Here is a 24,368-nt window from a genome sequence, read left to right on the forward strand (position 1 = left end):
CACCCAGGCTGCCCTAAGAGGACATTTAGTATAGGACTTGGTGTAAGGCCCAGTCTGAATTGGAAATACCAAGAACCAGGAGCTATGTCTGAGGGAGGGAGAAGACGGATGGCAGCTCAAGCAAAGAGAGAATGAATCCCCCCACTCCTCTGCCTTTTTATTCTATCTGGGCACCCATGGTGGGGGGCAGGGGGCGATGCCTGTGCATACTGGGGAGGGCCATCAGCTCTGCCCAGTCCACCAATTCAAATGCTAACATCTTCCAGAAACACCTGCCAGACATACTCAGAGGTTATGTTTTCACCAGCTATCTGGGCATCTATCCCTTAGCCTAGTTAAGTTGACACATGAACTTAACTATCCTGGCTGGTCTACTCCTTCCTCTTTCCCATCCCAATCTGGGGTTTCTCCTGTCCCTCCACGACTGGGTTGGGGCCTCTCAGATGACCCCAGGGTCCTCCCCCTGGTCCCATCACTGCATTGTGGTATTCCTCTTGTGGGTCTTCCCTGGGCAGAGACAGGGTCTGTCTGAGCCACTGATATATCCTTAGTGCCCCCCACAGAGTCTGGTGATAGTGGACCCCTCAGAATACTCATCACATGACAATACCCTCAGGTTACTGAGTTGGAGCCTCTGACTGGACAGAAGCAGTAGTTCAGTACAGAGCAGTTGGCAGGCAGGGGTCAGCACCATGGGAAGCACAGGTCCTCCGAATCTACAGACCTGGTCAGTTCTAACACGTGGGACAATTTTTGGTGGTGGTGGTGGGTCTGTTTTAGTAGAGCCACTCAGATTTTAGGTCAACTATAAACAGGTGGACAGAATGTGACGGACTCTTTCATTTTTCCAGATTGGAGTTGCCAAGGCAAGAATATTCAGGTGACCTCCACTCTACCATCTCCATGAGGCAAAATCATCTGGGCAGCCCTCACGTCCCATCTACACAAAAGCAGAGCACCGAGGCACCTCCAACCCTGCATTCTCTACAAACCTCCGGGATTTGGCTCACATTGCTTCCCAGACCCAAGGTAGCTGCTCAGCCATGGTTGGTTGGGTGAGTGAAAGAAGCAAAGAATGAGCTCATGGACAAAGAAATCTTTTCTTTGAAAACTGACAATGTAGCCCCAGCTGTATACCTGGAGACGTTTGCATACAAATTAGGAAAAAAACCCAAAACTCTCCTTTTATATATTTATGATTTTATATGTTTTTTAAAAAGGATCTTATTTATTTATTCATGAGAGGCACACACACAGAGAGAGAGGCAGAGACACAGGCAGAGGGAGAAGCAGGCTCCATGCAGGAAGCCTGATGCGGGACTTGATCCTAGGACCCCAGGGTCTTGCCCTGGGCTGAAGGCAGGTGCTAAACCGCTGAGCCACCCAGGGAGCCCTCCTTTTATATATTTAAAGGTGATTTCCCACTCCTGATATTCCTTCACCCACCTGAGCACATGGAAACACTGAATGGGATCTTCACTTAAATGCACAGTAGATGAGAACCATAGGACGGAGCACCTACCACCCAGCAATGAGAGTGAGCTGCATCCACAGGTGGCAACAAAGACCCAAACAACATGGAGAGAAGAAAGCAAACAGCAGAATGACTCCATTTATGTTAATGTGTAAAGCCCAGGAAACAGTTGGATTTGTGTGGGTGGGTGGGGGTGGGGGAGGGGGGGTGAGGGTGGGCGCCATGATGGAATTAAGCCACATCTTCTTTAAAAAGATCTGAAGCCACCACAGTAAAATGCCATCATTTACTGAGTGCTAACTCTTGTCACCATTAGGTGTGTTTGTTATGGTACTCCCTGGAGCTTTTGGGGAAGAAACAGTGTTCTCAATTTCCCAGAAACAATTTAGGAACCAAGTGGTTCTTACTCCACTGAGCATTTGCAATAGAACCTGGCCGAGTTATTTAGAGTTCTTCTATTAAGATGGTATAGAGATCATACTTGGGAGCAAGGATTCTCTTCTGAATAAATTCTTCCCATTTCCTAGCTCCCTAGTTCAGCCTCCTCCGTCCCGCTGCCAGTCCTTGTGGAAACACTTCCGCATCTCCTGCCTCCCCTCCTTGCTTCCACACGGTCTTCCTCGGACATCTGGGCCCCCTGCCTCCCATGTCCAGAGCACTGAGCAAACCTTTCACTTAGTGATAGACAGCAAGCTGTCCAGGCACCAGAACACCATGGATCTCAAATCATGCTGCTTTGGAATCACCAGGAGCTTGTGAAAACAGATTCCCAGGCCCTACCCACAGAGTTTCAGACTCAGTAGGTCCGGGGATGGAACTCAGGAATTCTCTTTTTCTTTTCTTTTCTTTTTTTTTAAGATTTTATTTATTCATGAGAGACATAGAGGCAGAGACAGAAGGAAGGAGAAGGAGAGGCAGAAGGAGAAGCAGAGGGAGAAGCAGGCTCCCTGCTGGACTCGATCCCAGGACCCGGGGATCACATCCTGAGCCAAAGCAGACACTAAACCGTTCAGCCACACAGGTGCCCCGAAAACTTGCCTAACAGCTCCCCCTGCAATGCTGACACTGGCAGCCCAGGGGCCACAGTCTGAGAAGCGCCGTACTGGAGGTTGTTGGGACATCATCACGTCTCTGCCTCCCTCGGGGTCGCGTGTGCCAGCGAGAGGGAGCAGGGCCTCCCTGCGAGCTCGGCCACTCGCTTCCTCGTGCCCTCTGCCCGCCCCCAGACGGCCGCATCGCAACAATATGTGGCTCCCATTTTTGTCTCCATCCGTCTCAGCCTAGAACAGACTTAATCGTGTTTATTTCCATTTGGTCTGGACCAAGCCCATTTTGGACTGGAAGAGAACACTGAAAATTAAATAAACATTATTGTGTGAAGAATGAAGAGAAGAGCAGGAAGGAAGATGAAAATGCCTCAGAAGTGATAAGAAACAAAAGAAGAAAAGCAGCAAGGATGAAGAAATAATAAGAAGAACAGTGCCATTCCCTACTCCTACCGAAGCGAGGGGACTTGGGCGCGGGCAGGTGTCCTGCTTCTCAGCCAGCGGAGAGGGAACAGCGGGGCCATGTTTCATGCCTGTATGCAGACAGTCATCTCTACCAACAGAAAGGTCATTAGTGTCAGAGGGGGAAATTTATGCCTGGCAGGAATTCTCCCTTTCGAAAATTCTTAAGTACAGAGTTTTGCCATCACCATCTCTTGAGAGGCCTTCGGATGTCCCCAGGGCCTGTCCACACCGTCCTGGAGGCCCACAGCCCCCGAGGGAGGCACCACAGCCATCTGCGCCCACAGGGCCTGTCCCTGGAAGACACCCATGGAAGCAGGATGAGAGAATGACTAGACATTTCCTTCTCGGGGGCTTAGAGCTTAAACACGTCCACCCTTGAGTCAGAAAAAGAATCTGTGGCTGACAGGATGGGCGTGGGGAGTCGGAGGTGGCGAGCCTTGGGACTTCACAGATGTCAGAGCTAAGAGAGAAGGGAGGAGCCCTCCCCTCCAGGATCCCCAACCCCCAGCGCCCCAAGGGCCTGGGAATCACCTGGGACTGCCTCCCACAGATTCTCATGTAATAGGCCTGGAACGGAGTCTGGCTGACAAAACTGTCCCCAGCTGGCTGTAATGGGCAGACCTCAGTCAAGTCAGGCCACTGCTCTCCTGCAGGAGAGGAAACTGAGCTAAGTGACTTGCCTAAGGCCACATAAGTGAATTAGCAGAGGACGCGAATTCCCAGCTCCTGATGACTGCTCTTAAGTGGAGAGAAAGTCGGTCCTCTCGCTTCTGAGGTTAGAACGAGCTGACTATTCTCTCCCCATGTTCTCACAGTCATCTAGGGAATAAACCTCAGGGCCAGACGGGAACAGGATAGAGCTCTCTTGTGTGGGGTTCCCTGGGGGGCTCTGTCCACACAGTGCTGAGATGAGCCTGGAGGGTCCTTATCCTGCCAAATAGGCTCCCAGGAGGCCCGACGTCCTCCATGGGGAGCTGCGCCTGTGTTTGCCCTGTGGCAGCGTGCAGGCCAGGGGCTCCTCTCATTGTATCTTTACTCCTGGGAGGGACCTTGTCACATTAGAGGCTGGGGCACAGCATGTCTGGAATACGGCCCCACAGAGGAGCATAAGTGAGACCAAAAAACAAATCAGTTACAGGAACATATTTCAGGGCAACTGCAGTTTCTTAGTGTCTGCCCTGTCAGGCACTGAGTCTTCAGCTACTGATTCCAGGACATCTCATGAAAACCCTCTGGCAGGCAGCCTACCTGACAGGTGTGGAAACCAGCCCTTGCAGGCGTCGCTGAGGGAGGGAATGTGATGAAGCAGGGAGGCTGCTGCTGGAAGGCTGGGCCTTCTCTGCACCTGATTTGCTAATGGGGCTAACCCAGCGCTGGGCCACAGCACACTGGGATCACTCCCCCGGTGCCAGGAAATGAGGCGGAACTTCCAAGGGCGACAGGCCCCATTGCCTTCCCATTTTACAGGATGACCCTCATGTCCTAAAAAAAGCAAAATGAGGTGACTTGGCACTCTACCCAAGGACGCCCAGGCGTGTCCATTGCCTGCTCTGAGCTACCACAAAGCCTGGTTGAGGCCTTAGCGTTCTAATCTGTGCCCCAGGCACTGCTTCGGGGATTAAACGAGAGCACTGGAGTCAGGTTCCTGGGATGGTGCTCAGCAGGTTGCGAGTACTTCATTGCCATTAGCTATTGCCATCGGTGCTGGTTTTATCATGAGTCTAGAAACTGCTTCTGCTACCTTTCCTCTCCTGTTTAAAAAAAAAAAAATCACACTAAACCTTAGAAGCAAACACAGAAATGTAGCAGATGAAAGCGAATTGGGAATCTGAAATGTCACTTTCATGGAAATGCAGCAAAACACAATCCTCAGAACAGCCTCCCAGTCACACGGATGAGTTTGTTGGTCGCATCTTTGTCCCATGCACACAGCACGGTTTGCACTGGAGCCTCTATAGCAGGGCCCCCTTCTATAAAGGGAAAGCAGGCCTTAGAGGGAAAGCAGCTACTCTGCTTTGTGAGGGTTAATTGGCCGGGTGGCAGCAGCGTGCACGGTGTTGGGTGTGACAGGGGAAGTGTTCGGTTCATTTATCATCCACCTGTTCATTTATTCATCAGTTACCTGCTGAACACCTGCCCAGTGCCCGGCACTGCTTCAGCTGCTAGGATGCTGTGACACCGAGACAAAGAACAAGTCGGCGTGCTAGTGACGGGGGACAGACCGCAGAGAAGCAACCATCCGAAGCACTGGGGGAGTGACCGCAGAGGCCTAAGGGATCGGAGGAACATGGTATCGGGCTGAGCACTCCAGGCAGAGAGGAGTAAAAATGAGGCTCCAACGCAGGAGACCCCTCATAGATAAGACGGTTTCAGCTGTTAATTAACCGTGTTTAACCCCGCCAGCCTGAATGCAGTGTACCCTGCCCCAGCTCTCTTGGGTGGGCAGGCCCTTGCCACACTCACAGGGACTTTGTCATCAGTGGCCCCTTCCTTTCCCTCCAGGCCTGCCCCGACCACACGAGGCAGTGCTAAGATAGGAAACACTGGGCCCAGGAGCCCCCCATTTCCCAGCATTGGCTGCTCTGCTCTCTGTCACCACGGGCTGGGAGTGGCCCTCAGTTTCCTTATCTGTAAAATGGAGGTGATCCTGTTCACAGGATTGTTCAGAGGTTCTCGGGAGACACGGAAAAGGAGGCTTTGTATAAAACGTGAAGAACCACCTGAACACAGCACGTCTGAAACTGGGGAAGCTCAGAAAATGGTGGGGTCTCTGTAAACTCTGTCGTCTTTGTTTTTTCCCTGCAGACACGGAGCATCCTTAAAGCTTTTTTGTCCCTACCTCCTTTAACCCACCTGCATACAACTAGCAGAGTTAGGAATCAAGGCTAATCCCTCCTTTGCTAGTAAGGGCTCTGCCTTTTGGCAGAGAACTGTTTCTTAAGCCAAAGGAATGGCTCTCTAAGAGTGGACAGTCAGCCATCAACTGACAGATCCCAGGAGGGAATGTTTTCCAGGAGGAAGATTTTTCCAGCTCTCAGAGTGCCTTAGGCTGCCCTTACCCATTCCACAGAGAGGCCCACCAGTTGAGGAGGTGACTTTGGTTTGCCTCTGGCATCTTTCCCAGTCACAACCAGGGCTCTACTGATCAGATACTCCCTTTGCTGTCTCTGGTGCCACATCATGTAGTCACTGGCCCAACCAGTTGGTCCTACTAGAGGGGAGGGTTTCACTGAGGCCAGGCAGGACAGCAGTTAGCTTGAGCAATGAACAGGCTCTACCTCCATGACTGAAAGCTGTCTCTACCTTTTTTTATTCACCAAGGACACAGGAAGCATGGCCCCTTGCTTTTCCGGTGCTCGACCACCTTCACCACATGTTGTGCCTTGGTATCCCAGCACTGTTCTGAGCACTTTATACACTATTCTTGGTTCATAGCAACCTGACAAAGTAGATATTACCAGCATGCCTGCTCCCCAGGTCGGGAAACTGAAGTGTGAAGAGGTTAAGAGGTGGAGGTGGGATTTGAACCCATGATGTGCAATTCTAGAGGCCAAGAATTTTATTCTTCACTACATCCTCTGCAAGCCCCCTCAAAGACTTGTGTTTTCCTGGGCTTAATTTCTACACAGATGCCTCTCTTCTTCAGCTTATCCCAGATGAGTACATCTTGAGGCTATTTGCTCCTAGCAGGAGGCATAGACAGCTTCTGGTCCCTTCTAGGGAGGCAATTAGAACGTGTTTTTTTTTTTTTTTTAAAGATTTTATTTCTTTATTCATGATAGACACAGAGAGAGTGAGTGAGGCAGAAACACAGGCAGAGGAAGAAGCAGGCTCCCTGTGGGAAGCCTGATGCAGGACTTGATCCCAGGTCCCTGGGATCACAACCTGAGCCAAAAGCAGATGTTCAATCATTGAGCCACCCAGGAGCCCCTTGGAACCTGATTTTGATGGTAGGAAACAAAGAAAAGAAACCAAGGGAAGGAGGAGACAGCTAGTTTTGTTTCAACAAGACCTTGCTTTGTTCTCAAATCCCCATGATGGGGTCACTGAAAGGTGTCCCAGGAGACCCGTGTTCTTACCACTCGACTTGCAAATCCCTTTCCCTCCTCCAGCCTTGGCATAGTCCTTGGCAAACCAGGGGGCTATGCTAGGTGTTCTCAAAGACCCACTTACTCTGGCGTAACTTCAGCTACCTACTGGGGAGGGAAGATGACAGGCTGTGCAAAGATGTTTGTAAAAATCGTCCAGCTGGTTATGCCAACACCTCTCGTCCTGTTGGTTGATGGGAATAGGTAATTGGAAAGCATTCTAGAAGGAAATAAACCAGCCCTTTTCTGTTTAATGGCCCTATCATTCAGCAGATATATCTTCCAAATGAAAACCCCTTTTCTCATAAAAATGCCAGGGTGATTTTAGCCAAGTATTTCAGCAAAAGCTCCTTTTTATCTTCAGCATCTCAACAAGAGTTCTCTAGATTGTTTTAGAGGGAAATTCCCAAAGAATTCTGTCCCCAGTTATCTATGTCAGGGGGCATCAGCATGGGATAAAAAAAAATGGGTCACAGGTGAGCTCTATACTGATGCAGCAGGTTAGGCCACAGACAGGCCCTGGTCATGGCATCAGGTGAGCAGTTAGGAGGACTAATATGAGAGCTGGAGAACCAGAGTTGGGCTTAACCAAACTCTCTGGACTCAGAGAAGCTGACAGGCAAGGAGGCTACTCTGCTGAAAGGAAGGCTGGCTTGTCTCTGGATGGAAGATATTAGGACAATCAATGTAGACTGTCTACAAATAAGTCATTTGTGAACACACTGACTTTTCTATCAGCTTGTTTATTGGCTCAGAGTGAGAAAATAGCATCTTGGTTTCTAAAGTTTTGGACATCCTATCAAATACACTTGGTGAAGCAATGAAGATTCATGTGGCTGTTTGGAACTTTGCAAACTCAAGTATAGTGTTTTAAGTAAACTCTCTACTGAAGTAGAACATACATAGACAAAAATGCACAAATGATATGGCTACGAGCTTGACGACTTTTCATAAAGGATCCAAACCTATGGAATCATGACCAGATTAAGGAACAGGACATTGTTGAATCATTATATTGTACATCTGAAACTAATGTAACACTGTATGTTAATTATACTTCAGTAGAAAAAAATAAGCACAGATAATGAAAAAAAAAAGAAAGAAAGAAAAAAAGAAATTCGATATTATCACACCCCAATAGCCACCTTGAGCCTCTTTCCAGTCACATCTCCCAAATACCACCTTGATTTCTATCCCTGCTGATCAGCTTTGTCTCTTCTTGAGTTTCTTTTTTTTTCTTAAAGATTTTATTTATTATTTATTCATCAGAGACACACAGAGAGAGGCAGAGACAAAGGCAGAAGGAGAAGCAGGCTCCCCGTGGGACTCGATCCCAGGACCCCAGGATCATGACCTGAGCCAAAGGCAGATGCTCAACCACTGAGCACCCAGGTGCCACCCAGGTGCTCCGTTGAGCTTCTTGGAAATAGAATCTTTTTGTTGTACCCTCTTGGTTGTCTGGCTTTCTTCACTGAACATGAAGATTTCAATTCTGTGTTACCTTGTGTTGTATTATTGTTCAATTTCATTGCTAAGGACACCGCGTATATTTATCCTTTCCTCTGTTGATGGAAATTTTGGTTGTTTCTATTAACCTTAAAAATAAAACTGCCAGTTACTTTACCAGTAAAAAATGGGCTTACTCAGGAAGAGCAGATAATTGCTGTTTGGGATAAGCAAAGTAGGTTTATGGCAAAAACAGAGGCAAGTCCACAGATTGAGGATGATTTGAAGGTTATCTAGGTAATTTGGTGGGGACAGGTGACTTGGGGACCCTACTTTTCCACCATCTTGGCCCACCTCTCCAGTCCACAGATTGAAAGAGAGGAATGCTCTTTTACACAGGGAAGTTGTGAGGTCTGTTACAAACAAAAAGTCCATTGGGGTAAACTGGGGATTCACTGTTGTGGGTTTTTTTTTTTTTAAGATTTATTTATTTATTCATGAGAGACATAGAGAGAGAGGCAGAGGGAGAACCCAGGCAGGCTCCCTGCAGGAGCCCGATGTGGGATTCAATCCCAGAACTCCAGGATCACGCCCTGAGCTCAACTACTGAGCCACCCAGGCGTCCCTAAACTGGGGATTCAAAGTATAGTGGCTTTCATTGACTGAATTACAAAGGTCTCTCAGTAGCTGGGTGTTGCTGGGGATGGGGGGTGGGGTAGGGAAGAAAATCTTCCTTCCTCCTTCTAGGGTGGAAAAGTAGTAGCTAAAGGAGTATCACCTTGCAAGGTGTGTCTCTCTCTGTTGGGTCTGCTCTTGGCCAGGAGTGGTGGAGCATGAGAACCCTCCCACCCCGTTCTGGACTCTCAACTCCATTTTAGCATGGTTTCTTCTTACTAATTTTCACATTTTTGGTCTTCAGCTACTTAACCAGATAGTTCTGAGCAATTTCATACACGTCTTCGGCACACATCTGTATGTGTTTTAATTGGCTGTATTGGAGTAGAATTGCTAAGACATAGGATATAACTTGCTCGGGTGTAGTAAATCCTGCCAAACAATTTTCCAAAGTGATTGTAGCAGTTTACATCCCACCTAGTCAGTGGATGGCAGTTGCATTTGCCCCACATCCTCTCCAGCACTTAGTATCATCAGTCTGTTCATTTTTAGCCATTCTGGTGTGTGTGTGGGGTGTCACCCTGTGAATGTACTCTGTACCCCCTGCCATATGTTCTGATAAATTGTCTAGCCTCTTCTGTGAAGTGCCTGTGCAAATCTTTTGCTCATTTTTCCTACTGGATTACTAATGGTTTATGGAAATGTTTAATATATTTTGGCTACAAGTTGTTTTTTTTTAAATCAAGTTTAAGACATACAAATATCTTTTCTCACTCTGTGACTTGTTTTTTCACTCTCTTAATGGTATCTTTTGATGAACAGAAGTTCTTGGTTTAATGAAGTCCAATTTAGTGATCTTCTCCTTTGTGTTTAGTGCTTTTTTGTGAACTATATTTGAGAAAAAATTTCCTGTCCAAAACCATGAGATTATTCTCTGATATTATCTTTTAGAAATTTCGTCATTTTACCTTTCACATTTATTTATTTTATTTTTGCTTTTTTAATTTTTAAAGATTTATTTGGGGCACCTGGATGGCTCAGTGAGTTAAGTGTCTGCCTTCGGCTCAGGTCATGACCTCAGTCAGGGTCTGGGATCAGTCTGGCATCGGGCTCCCTGCTGAGCAGAGAGTCTGCTTCTTCCTCTCCATCTGTGCTTGCTTTCTCTCATTCTCTTGCTCAAATAAATAAATGAATAAAAATCTTTAAAAAAAGTTTAAAGATATTTATTTGAGAGAGTGAGAGAGAGCCTGTGTGCACAGGAGTGGAAGGGGGAGCAGAGGGAGATAATCTCAAGCAGGCTCCCCACTGAGCATGGAGCCCAATGAAGGACTCCATCCCACATCCCTGAGATCATGATCTGAGCTGAAATCATGAGTTGGACACTCAACCTACTGAGGCACCAGGTGCCCCTATTTCTCTGTATGTTTTAAACCTTTTTTAAAGAAGAGTTTTAGGTTCACAGGAAAACTAAGAGAGAGGTAGAGATTTCCTATACACTTCTTCCCCCACAATCAACATCTCCCACCAGAACAATACATTTGTTACAATTCATAAACCTACATTGGCCCATCTATCACCCAAAGTCCATGGTTTACAGTATGGTTTACTCTTGGTTTTGTACATTCAATGGATTTGTACAAATTTATAATGATATGTATCCACCATACAAAATATTTTCACTGCCCTAAAAATTCTCTGTGCCCTAACCATTCCCTGCATTTTGGGTGCTGTTGTAAATGGTGTAATTTAAATTTTGTTATTTTCCAGTTATTTTTTCTCACTTTTTAAAACTATTAGATCTCTTAAGTTGATTAAACAACCCCTCTGCAGTGTACTCAATGCTACTAATTTGTGAATCAAGGTCATTGTTCACAGTAGAGAACTTTTTCAGTGTATTTTCTCTGTGCTATTCAGATTGGGTGATTTCTATTGTTCTCTCCTCAATTTTATTGATTCTATCTTTTCCTGTCCCCATTCTACCATTGAGCCTATCTGGTGAGTTTTTAAAATTTCCATCATCATATTTTTTAGTTCTATAATTTCCATTTGGTTCCTTTTTTATAACCTCTATTTCTTTGTTGAGGTTTTTCTCTTCCTTCATTTGTTTCAAGAGAATTTGCAATTCCTTGCTGAAGCATGTTTATGGCAGCAGCTTTAAATCTTTGTCAGATACTTCTATCACCTGGTTCATCTCAGTGGTGATGTCAGCTGATTGTCTTTTCTCATCTATTTTCCTGGTTCTTCATACAATGTGTATTTTCTTTTCTTTTCTTTCTTTATTTTTAAAAAGATTTTATTTATTTATGAAGACACACACACACACACACACACAGAGGCACAGACACAGCCAGAGGGAGAAGCAGGCTTCATGCAGGGAGCCCGATGTGGGACTCCATCCCGGGTCTCCAGGGATCATGCCCTGGGCTGAAGGCAAGCACTAAACCGCTGAGCCACCCAGGGATCCCCAATGTGTATTTTAAAATTATATCTGGACATCATGCAATTCATGCCAGGAGACACTGGGTCCTATTTGAAGCTTTTTTTTTTTTTTTAAGATTTTATTTATTTATTCATGAGAGACACACAGAGAGAGGCAGAGACATAGGCAGAGGGAGACGCAGGCTCTCAGCGGGGACAATGATGTGGGACTTGATCCCAATATCCCAGGATCACAACCTGAGCCAAAGGCAGACACTCAACCACTGAGTCACCCAGGTGCTCCCTTCCTTTTCTTTTACCTAGTCAGGTTAGCAAGCAGATCCTGGCCTGGTTTAGTGGGCTGCGGTTCCAATGGCAACTTAATTTCAGAGCCTTTGTCATATTATTACAGCCTCCTGGGGCTCCCACTTGTCCTTCCTGCTGCTACCTGAGGGGCCTGAAGGAAATTCCTCAGGCTGGTGCCTCTAGATAAGGGAAGGACTCTTGGGTCCCTGGAGACAAAGTGTGCTTCTTTCCAGGCGAGGCTGCTTGTTATATGGTAATCCCTGTCATCCGAACCACCTGGGCACTCCAGGTCAGATGCCTATCAGTGAGAGATGCCTATCAGTGAGAGAAGAGTATCTCACCACCCCCAGAAAGAGGTAAGAGTGAATCTATGTTGGTTGTCTTCTGGTGCCAGGTGGGGCAGTGGGAAATGCCAGGCTTAGTCACCTCTCCTGTTGGATGCAGGGGTAGTAAGATACCCTACTGCTATGTTTTTCCTGCAGTCCTAGGATCTCTAGCTTATTCCCCTCTCTCTTTCCCCTTTTAGGGTTTTCCTTTGGGGGTCTCTTGCATTATTTTCAGAGTTCATCATTGGACCTAGCTGGGAGGAGAAAAGGGAGAAATGAGTTTATGCTAGCTTGTCTGGACCGGAAGTCCTTTCAATAACTTTTGAATAAAAAGAATCCATTGATTGAATCAGTGATGATTCTATCTTGAATATATTCATTGCCTTAAATATAGCAAGGCTATAAAAAGGAAATAAATCACAGACTCTATTCCACCCTCCTTCACAAAAGAGACACCTTTCCATAGAGCACCCTGGCATATGGATAGCCCATTTCCACCATACCATGGGATCATGGGAATTATCCAGATAGTGGCTTCCCTATGGCACTCCTGGCAGGGATATTCAAGGAAAATATCATGGACCCATCCATGATGGGAGAAAGAGGTGGGGTTGTCTATTTTAATTTCTGTAACTAGTGTATTTCAGGACAATGCATGAACAGCCAGTAGAGATGAATGCAAATTATGGGTGGAAAGAATACAACATGGAGAAGAGAGAAAACAAAGCAAATGAACGTTTTAAACACGCATTTTCACCCCCTCTCAACTCAAAAAAGGAGGCAGAAACCTGCTGTTGAGAGCAGGAAATATTAGAAAACACCAGCTGAGAAACTGCCCACTTGGCATCCGTGAGCTCCAGCTGGCCCTCTGACCCCACTCCTATTTTAAGTTCATGACGCACAGTCAAGCATTCCTTTGTGGCACCTGAAAGAATGACATCAGCCCAGACTGAGTCCTTATTGGAAGTGATGGAGTTATTTTTAGACCTGGGCACGTAGTTTGTCTCGGCCTAATTGTTGGATCCTTCAAGGAAATGGAGCGGGGGAGGGGGGATGACTCTCTCATTAATGTCCCACCTGGTGTCCTACCAAAGGGCACCTTATTTCTCAGACAGTTTGTTGGTTTGGAGCCAGTTGCCACTGCCAAGGATGACTTGTGGTTTCCCCATTGCTTGTCACAAACTGCACTCTGAGCCTCTCACGACGCGTTATACCCATCTTGCCAGTGGAAGTGAGCCCCCATGCCAGGCTATTCTTGCCCTCACTAGGTGACTTTCTCTGGAAAGCATGAGAGCACAGCCAGTTTCTGGGAGTCTGAATCTGGATTCTATTGCTTATAAGCTATGTCTTTGGGTAAATTACTTCTTGGGGCCTTAGTCTTCCAATGTACATAGACTAATAATTCATGGTTACAGGGATTAAATAAAAGGTTGAAGGTAAAAAGCAATCTGTGGTGCTGGCGGTAGGGAGTGCTCAACAAAGTTTGGCCATTATTATTATTGAGTGCTCAAAACACCTCTTTGTATTGTTCTGTTTGGTCTTAACAAGAGACCTATGAGAGAGGGGTTATTATCCCCACTCTATAAACAAAAGCAGTAGGGTTTAGAATGACTGGGTGAGTTAACAAGTCACAGGACTACTAACAAGGGAATTCAGGTCTCTTGGTTCCAGAGACAGTGGCTGGGGGCAGGCCAGCAGACTGCACTAGCACATAACAGTAGCAGCAACACTAGCAGGACCAGAAGCAAATACAGAATGATCGGTTGTCTGCACACTTGCCCTCATTTAATACAACAACCACAGGATCTGGGCGCTATCATAAAACCCTGCTTCGGATGAGGGACCAAAGTTCAGAGAGATCAAGGAAGGTGTCCAGTGGCACAGCGCCAAGAACAACTGCAAGCACTTGCTTGATCAATGCAGCCAGTCAAAGGAAGACAACCTATTTGTCACAGATTCCTTGGGATTTTCTTTCTTTCCTTTAATTTTTCAGTTTATTCATTTGAGAGAGAGAGAGAGAGAGAGAGAGCACAAAAGCAGAAGGGGCGGGGGGAACATCAGAGGGAAAGGAAGAAGTAGATTCCTCACTGAGCAGGGCTCCATCCCAGGACCCCAATATCATGACCTGAGTCAAAGCAGACGTTTAATCAACTGAGCCACCCAGGCGCCCTATCCTTGAGATTTTCTATGTAGGCAGTCATGTTGCTTGTAACAAGAAATAGTGTTATTGATTCTTTTCCAATCTGAATGACTTTTATTTCCTTTTCCTGCCTTATTACAGTGGTTAGGACTTCTAATACTGTGTTGAGTAAGAGGTAAGAGCAGACACCTTTGCTTAGTTCCAGATTCTAGAGGAGACACATTCAGTTTTTCACCATTAAATACAATGTTTGATGTAATATTTAGAAGATGTTCTTTATGAGGCTGAAAAAGTTCCCTGCTGTTCCTAGTGCACTGAGAGGTTTTTTTCATTATTAATGGGTATTGAATTTTGTTAAATGATTTTTCTGCAGAAACTGATATGATCATATTTTTCTTCTTTAGCCTGTCAATATAGTAGATTATATTGATTGATTTTCAAATATTGTATCAGTCTTGCCCACCTGGCATAAATCCTTTTTGGTCATAGTGTTTCACTATTTTCATACATCGTTAGATTTGATTAAATTTGGTTGATGGTTTTTAAGATTTTATTTATTTGTTCATGAGAGACACAGAGAGAGAGAGAGAGGCAGAGACACTGGCAGAGGGAGAAGCAGGCTCCACGCAGGGACTCCGATGCGGGACGCACTTCTGGTACTCCAGGATCATGCCCTGGGCCTAAGGCAGGTGCTAAAATGCTGAACCACCCAGACGTCCCCTGGTTGGTGATTTTTACATCTAAGTTCATCAGAGATAATGGTCTTCAGTTTTTTGGGGGGAGGGCACTGTCTTTGGTTGGTTTTGGTATCAGAGTAATGATGGCCTCATATATAGAACTGGGAACTGATTTATCCTTTCCTATTTTCTGGAAGAGATTGACTAGAAATAACATTAATTATTCTTTGAATGGTAAAATTTTCCAGTGAAACCATCTGGGCCTAAAGATTTCTTTTTATGGAGCATTTTAATTACAAATTCAATTTCTTTAATAGTTAAGGAACTGAGTAGATCATCTATTTTATCTTGGCTAAGTTTTGGTAGTTTGTGGTTTTTGAGGAATTGGCTCATTTCTTCTAAGTTCTTGAATTTATGAGCATAAAGTTGTTTGTAGTATTTTTTATTATCATTATAATGGTTACAGAATTTATTGTGGTATCTCCTGCTGTCCTGATATTGGGGATTTATGTCTTCTTTTTATCTTTGCCAATCTTTCTAGAGGTTGCTAATTTTATTCATCTTTTTTGAAGAGCCATCTTTCCATTTCAATTATTTCTACTATTGTTTTCCAGCATTCGATTTTGTTGATTTCTGCTCTTATGTCCTTCTTCTGTTCTTTTTTTTTTTTAATATTTTATTTATTTATTCTTGAGAGATACAGAGAGAGAAAGGCAGAGACACAGGCAGAGGAGAAGCAGGCTCCATGCAGGGAGCCCGATATGGGACTTGATCCTGGGTCTCCAGGATCACGCCCTGGGCCAAAGGCAGGCGCTAAACCACTGAGCCACCCAGGGATCCCTGTTCTTTTAAAATTTATTCTGTTCTTTTTTTTTTTTTAATAGTATGATCTATTTCTTTCTTTCTTTCTTTTTTTTTTTTTAAGGTTTTATTTATTTATTTATTCATGAGAAACACACACACACACACAGAGGCAGAGACAGAAGCAGGCTCCATGCAGGGAGCCTGACGGACTCTATCTGGGATCTCCAGGATCAGGCCCTGGGCTGAAGGCGGCGCTAAACCGCTGAGCCACCCGGGCTGCCTATTCTGCTCTTTAAAAAAAAAAAAAATTCTTGATGTAGGAATTTAGATTAGCCATTTGAGATATTTCCTCTTCTAAGGCAAGCATTTAGTGCCATAACTTTCCCTTTCAGGGTTGCTTTAGCTGCATCTCACAAATTTTAATATGTTTATTTTCACTTTCATTCAGTTCTATTTTTATTTAAAGATTTTATTTATTTATTCATGAGAGACAGAGAAGGAGAGGCAGAGACAGAGGAAGAGGGAGAAGGACCCCAATGTGGGCCTCAATGTGGGTCTTGATGTGGGCCCCAATGCAGGTCTACCCTGGGATCACACCCGCAGTTCTTTTATTTCTAAAGTTTCCTTTGAGATGGTCTCTTTGACCCATGAATTATTTAGAAGCTTATTGTTTAGTTTTTCAAGTGTTTGGAAATTTTCCCGTTGACTTGCTGTTTTGATTTGTAGCTTGATTCCATTGGCCAGACAACATACTCTGTATGATTTTAATTCTTTTGAATTTGTTAAGGTTTGTTGTTTTATGATCTAAGATACGGTCTACCTTGGTAAATGTTTCATGGGCCCTTTAAAAGGATGGATATTCTGTGGTTGTTCACAGAGCCTCCTATAAATGCCAATTAGATCTTTTCAGTTGGTGGTGGCCTGGAGTTCTGTATTCTTGCTGATTTTCTCTTTAGTGGTCCAAAAGGTCCTGAGCGGGGGTGGGGGGTGGGGTTAGGGAGGTGGGGATGAGAAGCTCCCAATGGTGATTGCAGATTTGTTTAATTCTTTCTTCCAACTGCCTTGGGTTTTGCTTCAGATATTTTGAAACTGTTTTGATTCACAGAGTAGCTATATTTTCTTAATGGAATAATCCTTTTGTCCATGGTAACTTTCTTTGCTCTGATGTCTACTCGGTCTAATCCATGCTTTTGCTTAATGCTTGTATGGAATATCTTTTTCCTTTCTTTTGCTCTCATGTCATTAAATCTGTAGTGAGTTTCTTGTAAACAACATATAGTTGAGTCATGTTTTGTATTCCATTCTAATCTCTACTGTTTAGCTGGTGTATTGACAGTACTTACATTTCAGGTTATATTACATTATTGATCTATTAGGGTTAAATCTGGCGTTGTATTATTCGTTTTCTGTTTGTTCTGTTTCTCATTCTTCTGTTTCTTTGTTCTTGACTTTCTGCGGGTTGCTTGAACATTTTTTAGAGTCCCGTTTTGATTTAATTATTATGTTTTTTTAGTATATCACTTTGTGTTGGTTTCTTAGTGATTATTATGTTAGGAGATTCTGTTGCTGGGCAACCATTGGGAGTGGGGAAGAAGCTGCTGGGCCTGGGTCTCCTTATGCCATTGGGTAAAGGCCAGGGAGACATAGGGCTTCAGTGCTGCTGCTGTGGGTGGGTCAGGCCACCCCCTGACATCTCAGTTGCACACCAGGGGCCAGAAGTGTTTGGGGCTTTGCTGCTGCTGCCCTCAACTCCACTGCCAATGGATTAGATTGTCTACAAAGATCTTCATTGGAGTAGGGGCTGGGACTTCTTACTGGGCCTCTATTGGATTTCCCCTTCCTGGACTTTGGCCAGAGAGAGCAGGATACTATTGGGTTTAGTTTTCTGTTTTTGTTTTCTTGTCTGTGCCTGTTGGTGATTCCAGGTTGCAAGCCTCTCCTGTGCCCGGGAGGCATATGGGAAATAAAAAGAAAGCCCAGGGAACTCAAAAAGTTGTTTCTCAAGTCTTAAGGTTTTTTTTTTTTTTTTTTTTTTTTTGCCAGTCCACTGTGGTGGTGGTGTTTTTTTTTTTTTTTCTTTTTTCCCAGCTTTCACAGTTCTTTGATCATTGTCTGTTGAATCGTTTTCAGGGTGTTCCCTTGTATTAAGAGAAATGGAGTAGGGGAAAGTGATCCTATGCCATCTTGTTCCAGAACCAGAAGGCAGGACAGCCTATTTTCTAAACGTTTCAGACATAATTTTCTTTCCTGGTTGGTTTTCCAGAAAGCAGAACAAATATCATCCATGGTGCTTCCTATGGTTAAAACTACACCTTCATTCTGGTTCTTGGAAGGGATCAATTGCATTATTCAATTGTCACATTTCTCTGAGCCTGCTCTGTATTTAGTCAACAGGATATTGAATTCCTTTCAAAAGCCTAAACAGGTAATCACTTCTTTCCTGGACCGAATGTTGACCAGTAATGTAAATACTTGTCTGTAGCACAGAAAATGGTTTTCTTTGAGTTTTTACCGTTCCTCACCGGGGGTCTTGAATGCAGAGCTTTTCCTTTGGCACTGAAAGGCTTTAACGACATTTATCTAGAAAGAGATTACCATGGAAGGAACGAAGCTTTCTTAATTACAACTGTTTAGCTGCACTAACAAAGACTTCTTATATCTGTGCTTTACTTACTTCTCATCTTGGACCTTTGCCTGACAATATAGGAGGCTTTTGGCCCAGTGCAGTGACTCATGGGAAAGCAGTCTTAAAGCTTGGAGTTAATGTTTTAAATTTACCACCAAAGGCACAATAGGCAGAACACTGAGCCCTCCCTCTCCTTAAAAAAAAAAAAAGGAAAAAAAACCCCACACTGCTTTCTATACCCTTTTCCTTATCATAAAGATAATCCTCTAGTTTCTTTTAAGTAACCGGAGAGTGGAGGAAAAACAAAATCCAATTTGTTGAGTATCTTTTACCTCAAAGACACAGTTTAGGAAAAAGTAGACCAGACTCAACATGATTTATGTCACTCTTTTTTTGTGCCATAGATTACCTCTTCTCAAGATTTTGAAACTCCTATAAAATGAGTCCATAAAATATTAAAATATATAGCAATACTTGCAAGTTTACATGATTTTAGGCTTACATCAGTACAGTGATTCATATAATGTGGTAAATAACAGAAACTTTAAAAATCAAATATTTATATCCTTAAGATGAAATCGAATGTTCACATTTGAAGTAACACATTTTCAAGTACATTTTATGTTTTTTTCTGAAATGTCCTTTTCTTCACTGACTCTATCTTTAAAACATTTTTTTTTTCCAAAACGTTTACCATTTTTTGGCACCACATGAAAAGTTTATTGTTTGAGTGCAGGGTTAAAAAAAGGCCAGTAAATTAACATGCTATATTTGATATGGGCACCGTTGACTCCAAATTTTCAAAAGACCCAGAGAAATCACGTACAGACAACTAAGCAGCCTGTTAAAATTTCTTATTATCTTAAAAAAAATTATTTAAAGAAATCTGTGTTGAAGCACATTTCTTTTTAATTTGCAAAAATTAAAAAACTCAATTTGAATGAGTTTAATTTAAACATGAATGGAAGACTCCCAGAGACACCTATAACCTCGGCAGTAAAGGCGATTATAAAAGTTTACACAGAACCTCGATTTCTCACAGACACGTGTGAAACGATCAGTGCTGAGAACATATTTGTATCAACCTCTTAAAATATTATTTGCCTTCCTCACTGATAAGGCAACAGAAGATGAGAGTAAGAATGTAATGAAAATATGGGGAAAAAAAAGGGGGGACTCCTTCTTCCTACTTGCTCCAAACCTAATGTTAAAAATACATAATAATAATAAACAAATCAGTTCACAAGGAGAACAGCTTTTCGCTTAGTCTCTTTTGAAGTGAATCTCCTTTTATTTTTTATTTTTGGGAGCCTACAAATGCTGGCTTCCTTGGAAATGGATGAATGCTGTCGAGTTTCCAGACTCAGAAGATAAACAAAGCAGTGAATTTCTCTTCCCTCCCCCTCCCCCACCCCCACCCTGTAAATAACCTCAGGCCACAGTCTGGGCCTCCCTCGGCTCCTCGCCTCTACCGGGGGCTGGGGGCTGGGCCGCCCGGGACACAGGGGTGAGGCGAGGGGGAGGGGGAGGAGGGCAGGAGGGAGGGGCAAGTGGGGGTGGGCTCCTCCAGGAGCGAACCCGGCTGCCTCCAGGGAAAGAATGTCACATGCATGCCCGCACACACAAAATGTACACAGTGGAGCCAGGCAAGAGAACTGGTAAAAAAAGAGAAGAAAGAAAGAAAAAAGTACTGCTTCATCAGCTAAAAAACAGTCCTGTTCTTTCCTGGTTTGATTTCAGCTTGAAGTACTGGCTTGGAATTGCCCGCAGCGATATTGGGCCCCTGCCCGCACAGCAGGCAGACAGCTTTCCCTGCCAGCAACGGGCTTTTAATAAAACAGGATGCTCACCCATCGCTCAGGCGGCGAGGACTACCCGCCAATGGGTCCCAGTCCCTGTGAACTCCTTCCCCCCAAAGCAGTTCTCTCTTCCTTATCGGGAGACTCCACCCTGGAGCTCCCGGCCCAGAAGAAAGGCCCCTGTCCCAGGGGATTGCTGAGGCACCCCATTCCCTGAGCTGGCTGCTTCTGCAAGCATTTCACCATCTGCGAACGCACCCCTCTGTTACTTCTAGGAGGGCATTTTGGCCTTTATTTATTTATAAAGATTTTATTTGTTTATTCATGAGAGACACCCACAAAGAGGCAGAGACACAGGCAGAGGGAGAAGCGGGCTCCCAGGGGGAACCCCATGCGGAACTCCATCCAAGGACCCCGGGATCACGACCTGAGCAGAAGGCAGGACCCTGGACCACTGAGCTCCCTGGGTGCCCCCGTCTTGGCTTTTATGAAGGCTCCCACCTTGATAGATAAGCAAGATGGACTTTTAAATTAGGAGCTCGCAGGACGCCTGGGTGGCTCAGTGGTTGAGTGTCTGCCTTTGGCTCAGGTCGTGATCCTGCGGTCCTGCGATGGGGCCCACATCGGGCTCCCTGCATGGAGCCTGCTTCTCCCTCTGCCTATGTCTCTGCCTCTCTCTGTGTCTCTCATGAATAAATAAATAAATAAAAGCTTAAAAAAATAAATCAGGAGCTGGCTCTCACAGGAAGGATGAAGATATTTTGTGCCCATCACCCCACAACAGCTCTCATGAGTCATGCCAGGTCTGGATTTGGTTGGACCCGACTTACCATCTTAGGTGGGATGAAAGTTAGCACTTTGGCGAGATTCACCTGCCTAATTGTTTTCTCCCCACTTGGAACGAACTGGAGTATGTTTCTGTGGCGAGAGTAGATCCTAAACTTTTCTAGCTGCAGCCTAATCAAATGTCCTAACCAGTGGGCGGGCTCTCAGGGTGCCCTCCGAACCCTGGAGATCCGTGTGCTGCACCACCTGCTGACCCCAGGGAATCAGAACCAGGATTCCCAAAGTTCTCCAGTATTACCCCCTGGTCCACAGGCATGGCCGGCCCCTGCCAGGATGTCCAGATGTGGCTGCGTATAGAACACACACCAGGCGATCAGCAAGTTGGACCTCGATGGCTTCAGATGCGATTAACTTCAGCGTGAAAGAGACATCATTGACATTGAGGAAAGGCCTGACAACCTAGAATCTACCCCTAGACCTGCCCTAGCTTCCGCTGTAGCTTTAGACCACTTGATTCATCCGTGCCTCAGTTTCCTCATTCGTAAAGTGCAGAGGGGGTTGCTGGTGGAGGAAAAATCATCACTCATATGCCTCGCCTTCCCTTACCCTATCCACACAGGCCTTGCGAACCCCTTCAGCACTTCAGCCCCAGCCAGCCCAGCCAGGCACCCAGAGGTGGTACTTGAGTCAAGACCTGTGATGGTTTCTACGTTTCCTTCAAGGGTGATAGCCTGTGAACCTTTGAGTCTCAATCCGGCATGTTTCTCTGCACTTTGAAGTCCTGGGGAGGAAACTGAAGGGATGGTGTTGCAGGTGGTGTTTTCATTTCTTCCTTTGCTTGAAGTTCGTGACTTTGGAAGTGAAAGGAGGAGGGAGGAAGTGTACGGAGGGAACATCTGGGCATGTAGATGGTGTCAGAGTGGAGAATTGTGTCTGCTGGACCGCAGCCCAGATCCACCCCAGAACAGCGGGGTCCTGGCAGGAAGCAGGATGTACTAACCAAAATCTGAGAAGAACATGCTGCAGGAGGCCTGCCAGGGTGACCAGAAAGAGTTTAAACAGAAACTTCAGAGGGAGAAATAAAAATTAAAAAAAAAAAAAAAGCCCAAATAAATCTATAAAACCAGAGAAGATGAAGCCCAGCACAAGAATATCAGCTTGGATTCTTGAAAGGAAAAGAAACTACTCTTGCTGACTCAAGCAAAAGGGGAATGTATTGGACGTTATCGAGAGGCTCTGAGAGTCAACAGGAAAGATGGGTTCTGAGCCGAGAATGGGGTTCAGGCCAAGAGAGGAACTCAAGTGTGTCAGGTGCCTCTGCGGGGCATGAATGGGCTGCTGTCATTCCCTCTGAGGCTGCTTAGCTCAGCTCAGGACTGCTCTGGGGTGGGGAAGGCCACCGGGGACAACACTGTGGACACCTTTGTCCTTTCCTGCAGGGTGCACAGCACCTGGAGTCCCCCACCCACTAAGACTGCCCATGAAGGAATACTGAATTGTGCAAAAGAAGGAGACGTGGATTCAAGGTTAAAGAAACAGTGGTACTCATCACCGTATGTGACAGAAGTGTCATACCATAAACACACTGAGTGACCAGGCATGTCTTAGGAGGGTGACTCCGAGGTCATGGACCAGGCACAGAAAACCAGCTGAGTCAAAGTGATGCGGGGAACAAAGGCAGAAGAAAAATTATTAAACGTCCTTACTACTTACAGCCCATTGACCAGTCCCTGAAACAGGCAGTGACCTTCCTCTAGGGACTCAGCTGCCTCCATGATGATACTTTGCTAAGGGCAAAAGGAAATCTTAGCCCAACCTCTAGGACCCTGCAAGTCTACTTTAACATATAGAAATTCCTTTGGAAACTTCCTTTATCTCTAATCTACCCCCCCCCCAAGATATATTTTGGCAATCATCCCCCAAGCATATGACCCACCGATACACATCTGAAGAGTCTCATGACTCAGATTTTATTCGACAGCAATAAATGACGGTTCTTCAACAATAGCTAGCCCCCTCAGGGTCCCGGAAACCTTGCTTCCAAAATCCCTTAGAGACTTATGCTGTTTCTAAACCCCTCCCAACTTGAAAGTATATAATGAGTCACTCCTCATGACCCCAGTGCATCTCTTTCTGCCCACAGGTCCTGTCCCTGTGCTTTCTTTTTTTTAAGATTTTATTTATTTATTCATGAGAGACACAGAGAGAGAGGCAGAGACATAGGCAGAGGGAGAAGCAGGCTCCCCTCGAGGAGCCTGATGCAAAACTCAATCCCACGACCCAAGACCACGACCTGAACTGAAGGCAGACCCTCAACCATTGAGCCACCTCGATGCCTGTCTCCTGACCCCCCCACCCCGCCCTGCCACCGTGCTTTAATAAAAACTATTTTTTGCACCAAAGACTTCTCAAGAATTCTTTCTTGGCCATCGCCTTGGAACCCTAACGTCTTTTCCTACATCAAAAGGATAAAGACAAAGTAAATAATTAGCAGCCACCAGGACCAAGCTTTGTGGAGCCCAGGAAAGAGTCTAGCAGATATCAGAGGTGCAGGCCAGTGCCAGAAACATCCAGGCAAGTGAAAGGAGGGAGAAGAAGTGGGGACCTGTGGCCAGGGCTCAGGGTCATCCTTTTCCACTCTGGTGGGATCTGTCTTGCCAAAAGGGCTGCTTCAAAATGTCCAAATGTCGTTAGCTTCAGGGTGGAGGGAGTGCCCAGGAGTGTCAGCGAAATCACTTGCAGTCAGGAAGGCTCCTGAGCTCTCCCTCTTGGGAAAGCAAATCTCCCAAATTCAGGGTTTGGCTCCCCCTTTTCTGGGCATGGTGCCAGTTCCCAGGAATAGGAGCCAAGTCCAAACTCTGTGGTCCTACTCCTCACTATGGTCTTGCCAGGCTGGGGGCCAAGGGAGACAGGGGCCTGGTGCTGCCACTGCCATCTTGCTTTCACGTGAAGCAGCAGCAGAGCCAAATGGAGACATTCGGGTCCTAGTGACATTCACGGAGCTCTGAACTCAGCTATGTCTGGAGCTCGGGGGGGACTTTTGGATTTTGCTTAATGGCAAATCCTGGAGGAACATTCTCTGAGCCAATAGATTTTTCTTTTTGTATCTAAGCCAGTTTCTGTCACTTGTAACCACAAAAGATTTCAACAATAGGTAGGTTTCAACAATAGGTAGATAATAACGCTAACACTGATAACAACTATGCAATATTTCCTTTACAACAACTCCAGGAGGTTTTTTTAAAATAAATTATTTTTTTAAGATTTTATTTATTTATTCATGAGAGACACAGAGAGAGAGAGGCTGAGGGAGAAGCAGGCTCCATGCAGGGAGCCCAATGCGGGACTCGAT

Source organism: Nyctereutes procyonoides, unplaced genomic scaffold, assembly GCF_905146905.1.
Source record: "Nyctereutes procyonoides isolate TBG_1078 unplaced genomic scaffold, NYPRO_anot_genome, whole genome shotgun sequence".
Taxonomy (NCBI): domain Eukaryota; kingdom Metazoa; phylum Chordata; class Mammalia; order Carnivora; family Canidae; genus Nyctereutes; species Nyctereutes procyonoides.